The following is a 13,145-nucleotide window of genomic DNA, read 5'->3' as shown; positions in this document are numbered from 1 at the left end:
GTATTCGCAGCACATTACACTTGCCTACATTGAGATTCAAGTGCCATTCCCTGCACCATGCGTCAATTCGTTGCAGATCCTCCTGCATTTCAGTACAATTTTCCATTGTTGCAACCTCTCGATACACCACAGCATCATCTGCAAAAAGCCTCAGTGAACTTCCGATGTCATCCACAAGGTCACTTATGTATATTGTGAATAGCAACGGTTTTATGATACTCCCCTGCGGCACACCTGAAATCACTCTTACTTCGGAAGACTTACTTCTCTTCATTGAGAATGAGATGCTGCGTTCTGTTATCTATGAACTCTTCAATCCAATCACACAATTGGTCTGATAGCCCATATGCTCTTACTTTGTTCATTAAACGTGTCCCTTTACGTTTCCACTTCACTATCACATTGGAAACAGTGGACCTAGGGATGTTTAGGAGTGTGGAAATCTCGAGTAGAGACGTACGACATAAGTGATACCCAATCATCTGACCACGTTCGAAGTACGTGAGTTCCGCGGAGCACCCCTTTCTGCTCTCTCACGATGTCTAATGACTACTGAGGTCGCTGATATGGAGTACCTGGCAGTAGGTGGCAGCACAATTCATGTAATACGAAAAACGTATGGTTTTCGGGTGTCCGGATACTTTTGATCACATAGTGTATGTGTGAAGTATGTTAAATAAGTGTGAAATACAGCCTGCCGCAGTGGTCGAGCGGTTCTAGGCGCTTCAGTCTGGAACCCCGCTGCTGCTGCTGCGGTCGCAGGTTCGAATCCTGCCTCGGGCATGGATGTGTGCGATGCCCTTAGGTTAGTTAGGTATAAGTAGTTCTAAGTTCTAGGGGACTGATCACCTTAGATGTTAAGTCCCATAGTGGTTAGAGCCATTTCAATCATTTTTTGTGAAATACATTTGACATGTGCGTACACAGGCAAAACCACTGGTGTAAAGCTCGTACTAAATACCTGCAACGATTTCATCCAAAGTTATAATACATCTTAATCACAATCTGGAAAGAAATAGTGTCGGGCTAAGAACCACCAGCCTCTTATTGGGATGAGCGTAATAACGTAGGAGATAGACAGACAGCGAGGTGAAATGGGGAGATGGTCACAGACAAAGAGGGAGGAGATGGACAAGAGGGAGAGGAAAATATGGAATTTGATAGGGGAGGAGGAGATGGAAGGAGAAGGAATAGTAGGAGATGATATGAGATTGGCGGATGGAGGAGTTGGACAGAGAAGGGGTGTGTGTGGAGGAGAAGGACATGGAGGGGGGGGGCAAAGAGAAAATAGACAGGAAGAGACAGACTAACTGAAGACTGGAATAAATAGGCCTACATACCAGGGAAATAACTGATCATCAATATTACACATTGCGAGAGATCATCAATACACATTGCGAGAATAAACTACCGACAAACAGTAATGTTGTGTATTATTGTGTTCAACTGTCACGCACAGACTTACACATTCCAAGGGTCCGCCTCTTTTGAGGTTGAGAGTCTTAAAGTGTAAGAAATCGGGAACGTTTCGGCATCTGTATTGCGCCTGACACACTGCTAGATAATTCATGCGAAACATCCTGTAGTCTCCGCGTCTTTTAGGATTATAAGAGAGCCCACAGCACAGTGTTATTTTTTAATTTTAAGCTTCTGTGGTGTGGGCACTGAAAAGTGGATTTATTTTGAAAGAATCTCTTAAGAATTTATTTTATTTACTAGCGATTCATCAAGAACGTTAACACATTTAATCACACTATGTAAGCATGGAAGTAGTTGCCAACTGATGAAATCATAACCAAATCGCTTTTAAAAAACGGGAATTTTATTCGCTTTACTAGTGCCCTAAAAGCATTTTTTAAAAGAAACATTTAAAATTATGACCAGAAAGCACCCTCTAAATATCAAGTTACAATTTATTCAAAGACAGAAAGAAACAAGTTTTGACTGTATGAGCTTTCGGGCAGAGAACCTAGCCGCTCCCTTTTGACACGGCCGTAGTTACGACCGCTCACAACAGCCTCTGAAAGACTACACTGGTGCAACACGCCAGATTATTTTAAACTAAGAGTTTTAACAATTTACACAAGCACACAAACTACGCACCTCCATAGGAGGGATGGAAATGGTACAAAACACTACAAATTAAAATATTAACTTTGCCACTGGAGGTGCAACTTGATTTTAACTTCTAAGAAAGTCTTATGGTGAAAGGGTGGCAACATTATATACTAAAACGATCATTTAAGTAAAAGCCCATGAAATGCAATGATATATAAAATTCTTCACGATTGGCCAAACCAGTTAAGATACTCTACAGTACACAGATACCGCTTCTCCAGATGACAGGCAAGATCAAAACATGTTGCAGGAATTAGGCCGTTACACTACAAGCGATAAATTCGATAACACACCAAATCCGACAAACATGACAGAGGCAGCTGCGAACGACAGACAGACACTAACTGCCTAACAAATGCGGACGAGAGCCAGACCAGCAAGCTGGGGACGAGACACGGACTCCCTGGCGAACTGATAGCGCCCCTTAAATGCACGTGAACAGGCAACCTTTCCCCTTTCCCACCAGAGGGAGACACAAAAGCTGTGATTGCCACAGCGGCGCCACCGCCAGAAACGGAGGGCGACTGCTTCACACTACGCGCTGCGGCGCGCTCTTCAAAACAGCAGTTTTTACCGCGGATAAGGCGCATGGGCTACAGCCAAGGCAAGGTGACAACTTACTTAGAAAGTGACGGTGTAGAAAAGTCCCAGGGAAGATCTAACAATTTTAATTAATCCAGAATGAGATTTTCACTCTGCAGCGGAGTGTGCGCTGATATGAAACTTCCTGTCAGATTAAAACTGTGTGCCCGACCGAGACTCGAACTCGGGACCTTTGCCTTTCGCGGGCAAATGCTCTACCAACTGAGCTACCGAAGCACGACTCACGCCCGGTACTCACAGCTTTACTTCTGCAAGTATCCGTCTCCTACCTTCCAAACTTTACAGAAGCTCTCATTCTGGAAACATCCCCCAGGCTGTGGCTAAGCCATGTCTCCGCAATATCCTTTCTTTCAGGAGTGCTAGTTCTGCATGGTTCGCAGGAGAGCTTCTGTAAAGTTTGGAAGGTAGGAGACGGATACGCACAGAAGTAAAGCTGTGAGTACCGGGCGTGAGACGTGCTTCGGTAGCTCAGTTGGTAGAGCATTTGCCCGCGAAAGGCAAAGGTCCCGAGTTCGAGTCTCGGTCGGGCACACAGTTTTAATCTGCCAGGAAGTTTCAATTTTAATTAATGTTTTTCTATTAGAAAATAGTGATGCTGGTAGTCTGCAATAGTGCAGGTTGCTGTTCAACGTTACCAGTGGCCACAGTTCTGCTGCCTGAGAGACGGATGACAGGGGGAAAAAGTAGCAGTGCACGTTGGTGAGGAGAGAGAAGCGGAGGTTGGCAGCACTGCAGAGCGGGAGTCCCCGGCGCGCCGAGTGGAGGCGGACTGCATTAGCATGGCGCTGCAAGGACAATTGCACCCCAGGCGCGCAATTAACACGGGGGGCAAGACAAAAGGGCGGCCGGCGTAATTTGCGTCATTTTCTTGCGCCCCAGTGCCGAGGGCGAGCTGCGGGGGCGGCGCAGTCTGTTCCATGGACCAGGCCAACAGCTCTCTCTCTCTGTCTCTCTCTCTCTCTCTCTCTCTCTCTCTCTCTCTCTCTCTCTGCGCACTCTCACACATGCAGACACAGCTATACACAGAGAGGCTCTGCGCCGGCCTGTGAATAGACGCACATTCTGGTCGCCAAACTCATTATTCTCAGAGAGGCTGCGTCCACTTGTTCTTACGCGACGCTGTACAAGGTCTGTTACAAACGACCTTATTTTTTGTTGTTGAAACCAACGATGGCATCGGTGCTCCTGGGCGACCTGTTTGTAGCCACATCAAGTGCGCATGCCTGACTTTTTCTCACGACTGCGGAAAACACCAGCCGCTCGCTAGCCGTCGTCAGGTAAACACACATACACTACTGACCATTAAAATTGCTAAACGACGAAAATGACGTGCTACAGACGCGAAATTTAACCGACAGGAAGAACATGCTGTGATGTGCAACTGATTAGCTTTTCAGAGCATTCACACAAGGTTGGCGCCGGTGGCGACACCTGCAACGTGCTGACATGAGGAAAGTTTCGAACCGATTTCTCATACACAAACAGCAGTTGACCGGCGTTGCCTGCTGAAACGTTGTTGTGATGCATCGTGTAAGGAGGAAAAAGGCGTGCCATCAGGTTTCCGAATTTGATAGGCGGATTGTAGCCTACCGCAATTGTGGTTTATCGTATCGCGACATTGCCACTCGCGCTGGTCGAGATCCAATGACTGTTAGCAGAATATGGAATTGGTGGGTTCAGGAAGGTAATATGGAACGCTATGATTGTTCTCAACGGCCTCCGATCACTAGCAGTCGAGATGACAGGCATCTTATCCGCATGGCTGTAACGGATCGTGCAGCCACGTCTCGATCCCTGAGTCAGCAGATGGGGACGTTTGCATGACAACAACCATCTGCACGAACAGTTCGACGACGTTTGCAGCAGCATGGACTATCAGCTCGGAGACCACGGCTGCGGTTACCCTTAACGCTGCATCACAGACAGGAGCGCCTGCGATGGTGTACTCAACGACGAACATGGGTGCACGAATGGAAAAACGTCATTTTTTTTCGGATGAACCCAGGTTCTGTTTGCAGCATCATGATGTTCGTATCCGTGTTTGGCGAGATCGCGGTGAACGCACATTTGAAGCGTGTATTCGTCGTCGCCATACTGGCGTTTCACCCGGCGTGATGGTATGGGCTGCCATTGGTTACACGTCTCGGTCACCTCTTCTCCGCATTGACGGCACTTTGAACAGCGGACGTTACATTTCAGATGTGTTACTACCCGTGGCTCTACCCTTCATTTGATCCCTGCGTAACCCTACATTTCAGCAGGATAATGCACGACCGCATTGCAGGTCCTGTACGGACCTTTCTGGATACAGAAAATGTTCGACTGCTGCCCTGGCCAGCACATTCTGCATATCTCTCACCAACTGAAAACGTCTGGTCAATGGTGGCCGAGCAACTGGCTCGTCACAATACGCCAGTCACTACTCTTGAAGAACTGTGGTATCGTGATGAAGCTGCACGGGCAGCTGTACCTGTACACGCCATCCAAGCTGTGTTTGACTCAATGCCCAGGCGTATCAAGGCCGTTATTGCGGCCAGAGGTGGTTGTTCTGGGTACTGATTTCTTAGGAATGACATGTCAGTTCTAGTATAATATATTTGTCCAATGAATACCTGTTTATCATCTGCATTTCTTCTTGGTGTAGCAATTTTAATGGCCAGTAGTGTCGGTGGTAGGTCTCGAATTTTGTGCTGTGGGTGAAAAACGTTGCTGTACCAAAGTTTGTTTTCAGCTTAGGTCCTCAATATCGGCAAATGAGATTGTCATTGATAACGAACGGGCCCTGGTGATGCAGGATAGACGAATCGCGACCAGCTAACTCGCAGTTAGTACTGAACCCAATCATTCGATTTTAGCGGAACATTTAGACCTCTGGACGTCGTCAGCAAAGCCTTGTCAGTTGCTGACAAATGAGCAGAAGCAAGATTCAGGGCATGCTGGATACTGTGAACAGTAATCCCGACTTTCTTAACACAGCGATGGTCGTCAGTCCTGGGTTTATGGGTACGATCCAGAAACGAATTTCCAATCATCACCGCATTAGAAGCCTTTAACACCCTCGTGACCCAAAAAAGCGAGGCATGTCCACAGCAATGTGGAAGTCACGCTGACCGTCTTTTTAGACTCCGAGGTTCCTCATGAGTCCGCTCCAGAAGGGACTAACGTTAGTGAGTACTATCACGAACATTGATCTCCCATTCGGGTGGACGACGGTTCAATCCCGCGTCCGGCCATCCTGATTTAGCTTTTCCGTGATTTCCCTAAGTCGTTCTAAGCAAATGTCGGGATGGTTCCTTTGAAAGGGCACGGTCGACTTCCTTCCCCATCCTCCCCTAATCCCACGTCACCGATGACCTCGCTGTTTGGTCTCTTCCCCCAAACAAACCAACCAACCAACCAACTACCAAGAGGTTCTGCGTCGCCTTCGTGAAGCAGTGAGACGTGAACGGCCGGACTTGTGGGCAGCGGGCAGTCGGCAGCTTCAACACGATAACGCACTCCCTCATCGTTCTGAATTAATTCACAGTTTTTTGGCCAACATACAACACGCATGTAGTTTCTCAGCCTCCCTGTTCACCTGATCTAGCACTGACTGATCTAAACTGAAAGAGACTCTGAAAGGGATTAGATTACAGAACATGGAAGAAATCATGCCGAATTAGACGGACCAGCTGCGCATCATACTAAAAGAGGCTTTCCAGCAGCGGCAGCAGCGTTGAAGAGGTGCGTAAAAGCTGAAGGGAATACCTTCAAGATGGCTATTGTCAAACAATGGTACCTTAAAGAAGACTAATTTTCTAAATAAAATTGTGATACTTTTTGAACGGCCCTCGTAACTTTCCCTGCATCCAAAAACTTCGTTTTTGTTTATTTATTTGCTGCCATGGAATTTTGACCTGCTGCCCAGATACTATATACTAGGGCGTTTTACCCTTACTATTACAAACGTTTAACTGATTTCAAAGATTTTCTGCTGTACAAAATAAGAATGCTGTCCAGCAATGTCACTTTTTACTGCCCAATATATGCTTTACTAGTGAATCCGGCAATGCTACGCAGTTGCTAAATACGCATGGGAACTGCATACACATCCTAAATCTCTTGACCCCTCTCTCAGCCCATCTTCTCATCCCCTTCTCCGTCCATACATCTCCTCCTCGTTCCCTCTCTGTCCATTTCCTTTTCACCACTCGCTATGCCCATTACCGTTTGAATGTTCAGCATGGTATTGTGTAAACATTTGAAGTAAATCCATCAAGGCCTTAATATATTAAAAAAATATATAGCGTTCATTAGAGTGTCGTGTAAAAAGTGGAAGCAAATCGGTCAAGAACTTTTCGAGATATGTGATAAAAAGGTTCCTCTCTTTATATATTACACATATATTTGTATATGTTACATGTATTACAAAAGCATATAGCCTACCTGCCTATGTCCGTCCGAATGTCATACTATCGTGTGAAAATTTGAAGTAAATCGGTCAAGTTCTTTTCGAGATTTGTGGTAACTCCGCTTCCTTTTACATATTACGTACATATGTATGTATTATATCAAATTACAAGAATATATAGCCTGTCCGAACGTTCATCAGAGATTTGTGCAAAAATTTGTTATGAACCGGTCAAGAACTTCGAGATTTTCGGCAACAACGTTTCCCCTGTATACGTTACATTTATATAACTGTCAATCATATTTTTTGCTATGGAAACATTTGACAACTGAGCTCTCAAACTGAACGCAATTTTCTTTTTCATACAAACAACACCTTTACCAAATACAAATTACGAACAGAACAAAAAAATCAACCAAATCGGTCAAGCCGTTTCCAGTTAATGATCTTTAATACTTGCTACTTGCGGCAATTGATTTGTTGTACTTGCAGGAATACATGATGTGTTCTAGTCGCTGTTTCAAACTAGTGACAGATTTTAGTGTAACACGAAGGAATACGCACATTGGACCGCCAATTGCAGTTTCCGCCATTTTCTCTTGTTGGCGGTGTCGTGACACACGAGACTGCCTTTTGTGTGACGTTTGTACGTATAAAATAAACATATAGGGGGAGGAGGAGTCAATCTCACCGACTTAGAGATGCACCGGATTTGACTTAGGATAAGTTAGTTTCGTAGGACTTAGAATAGGATATTATGTTAGGTTAGGGAACTGCAGCGAGTTAACATCTTGGCCTGCCCAGTGCCAGGGGCAAGCTCTTTGGGGTTAGCTCGAAGAGCAAGGCTTGCAAAGTAGGTTTATATATTCTACTGGCACATATGTGACGCTGCAGGTGTAGAAATTAGCAATTAGTGACAGTAATAGTTTCTTAAGTAGTAGGGATAGTTAGTACAGTGCCCATTGTTGTAGTAACCTGTAGCACATCATATTTTGTAGTATGCTGCATTGTAATAATAATAAATGTATTAATATTATGACCCACTAATGCTATTAAGGAAGTGGGTTAACATTGTATAATTATTATTATTGATGTTGAATAAAGATTTAAAAAAAAAAAAAAACAGAGTCCCGACCAGAGATGGAAGGGACGCTTTTATTTAAAAAAAAAAAACATATTCAAGTGCTGTACAACACATTTATTTGCTATTTGGAGGATATTCTTAATTCTTCAGTTACAGTGTTTATGGTGAGCAGAATTCTGCCTATTTTTTACGGGAAAGCCATATTTCGTCAGTTGCGCACCATATTGCTCAAACAGGAGGTTCTTGACCATGAAATCCGTGATATTTGCAAATGAACTGATTCTGTTTAATGTCTTAGTAATTTTTTCTACCTTGAAAACAGAAATTTGTCTTAGTTGCCGGTAGTTTCTATCTTAAAATGCCTGTAACATGTAACAAACAGGTTTTTGATAATGCTATCTCTTAATTTGTTTTCGCCTACTGATTACTGCTGTGCAGTAGAGTTATTATGTAACACACACATTATTACATACAGTACTATCAAGATTCTCTCAATTGCAACACTTTTGAAGTTGTTCCTGAGTGCATTATCACGTTGTAACTTTGAACAGTTTTTAAATTTGCAAAAATCTTTATGTTTCCGAGTAATTTTTGTAATTTCAGAAACAGACGCAGCAAACTTTAAAATCCAATAAGTAAATCGAAGCACGAAAAAATAACTACTGCAGAGTAATGAAATTTCTGGAACAGTTTTGTCTAGGTAGCATATTTAAGTCGTTAACGTCGAAAGATCGTAAGATAATACAAGCGTGAGGTAAGCCGTGGCAAATGTGAAATGCTGCTACATTAACAACCGGTGTAACAGCCAGACCGTTGAATGATAGCGTGCGAAGTAGATGCATTGCGCTGTACGAGTGCCAGACGTCAGTTTGTGGGATGGAGTTCCATGTTTGTTGAACTTGGTCTGTCAGTACGGGGACGGTTAATACAGATCTGGTGTTCCAGCAGGCAAAGGCAACATGTCGTCTCTCTCTCTCGCTCTCGCTCACACACACACACACACACACACACACACACACACACACAGCATTTATCCCGACTTGCGGGGTCTGCTGTTATGGTTAAACGGACGTAGCATGTTAATTTAAGGGGTGGCCGAATGCCTTTCCTGTCGCCAACTCCTTCCTCCCAGGATGGAATCAGTGTACCCCAGCTGTCTTGCGTCCAGCGTAAGCCATGGAATAGTGCGAACGCGTTTCAAATGTCAGTAAGTCAGGCCGAACGTGGGAATCAGCCCGGTATTCACCTAGCGGGATGTGGAAAACCGCCTAAAAACCACATACAGGCTAGCCGGCACAACGGCCCTCGTCGCTAGTCGGACGGGCGGATTCGATCCGGGGCCGGTGCGCCTATCCGAGTCCACCCTAGTGGGTACAACACGTCGACACTCTGTAGAGCATATTACGTTAAAACAGCGGAACGTATGCGAGCGTTATCCTGCTGGAAAAGGTCGAATCACAACAAGGGTACGAGAATGCTCCACCTGATATACGAATTCGTGTTGGTGACGTCACGTCAGCTAGGCACGGCGAACGCCAGGTCTGTTGCAGGCAGAAACGCCTGGGCGTGCTCATCACTATAAAGCCCTTATTTTTGGACAAAATGTTTGGTATTGTTTTGGATTCTGCAGTTTTATTTAGATGAACGATTTTCTTCCGATCGCAAAGGTACAAATGAAGATCGTACTTCTGTATTACTGAACCCTGTCGAAACAAGCTTCGGAAATTTTACATTGAAGTAACTATACTTACTTGATCCATTTTGCTATCCAAACTTACTCCAACCCCCTTACAATGAACTCGTTTCTTTTATTTATTTATTTATTTTCGTTTGACTTCGTCACTGGAAATGTGTACTAATTTACATGTGTAAATGTCCAACTGTTGCCAGTTATTAGATTACAGTCGTTTTCAACGAAAGGAATTCTAAACAGGAAACAAAATAGCTTCATACATCGAAAATACTGCTGAGCTTAAATTTTTTTTAAACATGCACATTACAAAAGATAAATATTACCTTCTTGCAACTGAAAGCAGAAACTTTATAAGATAAAAAAATATTTGATAAAACAAGTATCTCTCTTTTGCCTCTTTTTCAGTCGCCCACCCCATCCCCCAACGTGTACAATCGCAAGATATTTCATTAACATCCAGTGCTCCTCACCCCGTAGTCAACCGAGATACCTAAGGAAGAGCACCAATATGTTCACAGTTTCTTGTAAAAGCAACCCAGTACAAACGTAACTTCCTCAGATTTATAAATAAGGCGAAGAAGCACGAATCCTGTTGCTGCTGGACCGTGAAGTTGTTTTTGTATGTCAATCCTTAAAACAGGTGGAAATTTAAGTCCAGGAGTACTCTATTTGTTTAGAAGTGTAATGAATTGCACAATTAATTGATTGCAGAAATCTCTCAGAACAATGTGTGTCGGTCAACTACCGCCAATAGTTTCACATTTTCCTGTGTCAGAGAGGGAGACACCACCATTATGAGTATGCCTGCGACAGACCTGGCGTTCGCCGTGCCTAGCTGACGTGACGTCACCAACTAGCGGCGAGGCCTTCCTTTGAGTCGGTGTTGGTCTAGCAGATAGATTGGTTGGCAGCCTCCAACTGGACTCCATCTAACCAACACACGAACACCACTGGCACAGACGCAGAACCAGCTTTCACCAGGAAACACAACAGACCTCCTCCTCGCCCTCTCTTGACGCCACGGAAATCGCAAATATCGGTTGTTTGGGTCAGTGGAATGAACTGTACAGGGCGTCTGGCTCGGAGCTGTCCTTGAACTACCCGATTTGTGAGAGTGTGAGCCTGTGGTGCCAACTGCAGCTCAAACTGCTGCTGCAAATACAGTTTTTCTACACTGGGTTAAGGTTATCCAGCGACGATACCTTACGCGGACGACCCCGTTGTCAGCGTACAGTGTGGTAGGTCTGATGTTGCCGTCTAATAAATCGCTAATGTCCGCTGAAAAGATTATACGTTCTGTTACGGTTACTACCCGCACACCATATGTCACTTTCGCTCAAGATTTGCGGTTTCGGGTCATCTGCTATATCTGCCACTTTTAATACCATGGAGGTGGGGGGAGCAGTACTTTATGCCTACCTTCTGAAATACTGTGATTTAACCTGTTGTTTTACATTTTAAAATTCTGAAAAAAAGTTTTAGTTTTTACCGAATTATTCTATTAGATTCCATAAATGTTTAAAAATTTTCAGTTAAACTTGTCCTAAAAATTTAAGTCTTGGTACTTATATCACTTTCCACAATGAATGTCGTAGTGGAGATTTACAGATTCAGCACCTTAATTACACATCAGTATCTCTTTACAAAGTACGTAGTAAGTAAAAGTCAACAACAGTTAACGAAATTCGCGTGTTTAAATTTTTTGGGTTCGCCCTTCTGAAATATTGTGATTTAACCTGTTTTTTTACATTTTAAAATTTTGAAAAATGTTTTAGTTTTTTACCGAATTATTCTATTACGTTCCATAAATGTTTAAAATTATTCAGTTAAACTTGTCCTAAAAATTTAAGTCTTAGTACTTATTTCACTTTCCACAATGAATGTCGTAGTGGAGATTTACAGATTCAGCACCTTATTTACACATCAGTATCTCTTTACAAAGTACGTAGTAAGTAAAAGTCAACAACAGTTAACGAAATTCGCATTTCTAAATTTTTTGTGTTCGTCATAAAGTAATCACAGCTCGGTAAGTGAAAATGCGTGGATATACCCTCGAGCGAGCGCGCCTGTGTATAAAGTAATAACACTGCCTTCTAATGTTCCGCTACATATTCCTCCGTAATTGTTTGTGGTAACATAGCAATAAGTTTACATTAACATTTAATGTATTTCATAACGGCTGTAATCGCCGCAGTGTCCGTTCCTTCGGACATGCACGCATGCCCAAAGGTTCTTTGTATAGGAATTCAGCATAACACAGGCACTGGATATCACAGTAATAATTTGTGTTGCCACACGTCCAGGTAAGCAGTAGTAATACAAAATGAACAGCAATGTAGGCGAGAAAAAAAAACCACGACCTGCGCAAGAAACCGATCCAGATTCCGGCCTTGCAGTAGAATTCCACAATGAGGCAGCAATCTACGAAATAGTTAGTAGTCAAGTAAGCGTTTGGCAGAGATCTGAATCAACTGCGCTGCTTAAGTCTTTGCATGGGTCATTACTGTGAGGTAACATTTGTATGTGGCGAATAAGAGTGATATAAGAAAGGGTCCTGGAGTAGACAACATTCCATTGCAACTACTGACGGCCTTGGGAGAGCCAGTCCTGACAAAACTCTACCACCTAGTGAGCAAGATGTATGAGACAGGCGAAATACCCTCAGACTTCAAGAAGAATATAATAATTCCAATCCCAAAGAAAGGAGGTGTTCACAGATGTGAAAGTTACCGAACTATCAGTTTAATAAGTCACAGCTGCAAAATACTAACGCGAGTTCTTTACAGACGAATGGAAAAACTAGTAGAAGCCGACCTCGGGGAAGTTCAGTTTGGATTCCGTAGAAATGTTGGAACTCGTGAGGCAATACTGACCCTACGACTTATCTTAGAAGCTAGATTAAGGAAGGGCAAACCTACGTTTTTAGCATTTGTAGACATAGAGAAAGCTTTTGACAATGTTGACTGGAATACTCTCTTTCAAATTCTGAAGGTGGCAGGGGTAAAATACAGGGAGCGAAAGGCTATTTACAATATGTACAGAAACCAGATGGCAGTTATAAGAGTCGAGGGACATGAAAGGGAAGCAGTGATTGGGAAGGGAGTGAGACATGGTTGTAGCCTCTCCCTGATGTTATTCAAACTGTATATTGAGCAAGCAGTGAAGGAAACAAAAGAAAAATTCGGAGTAGGTATTAAAGTCCATGGAGAAGAAATAAAAACTTTGAGGTTCGCCGATGACATCGTAATTCTGTTAGA

General features: G+C 43.6%; 1 protein-coding gene and 2 non-coding genes across 3 annotated transcripts in view; 1 reads left to right on the top strand and 2 right to left on the bottom strand.

Moving 5' to 3' along the window:
- Positions 1-13,145, bottom strand: part of LOC126293367 (protein timeless homolog) — a 422,426-nt gene that overhangs the window by 133,782 nt on the left and 275,499 nt on the right. The gene's annotated exons all lie outside the window — the stretch shown is intronic.
- Trnas-cga (transfer RNA serine (anticodon CGA)) lies at positions 2,864-2,938 on the bottom strand. The gene has a single exon. It is a non-coding gene; the product is annotated as a tRNA-Ser (tRNA).
- Positions 3,178-3,252, top strand: Trnas-cga (transfer RNA serine (anticodon CGA)). The gene has a single exon. It is a non-coding gene; the product is annotated as a tRNA-Ser (tRNA).

Source organism: Schistocerca gregaria, chromosome 10, assembly GCF_023897955.1.
Source record: "Schistocerca gregaria isolate iqSchGreg1 chromosome 10, iqSchGreg1.2, whole genome shotgun sequence".
Lineage (NCBI taxonomy): Eukaryota > Metazoa > Arthropoda > Insecta > Orthoptera > Acrididae > Schistocerca > Schistocerca gregaria.
This window is presented reverse-complemented; position numbering and strand designations above follow the sequence as displayed.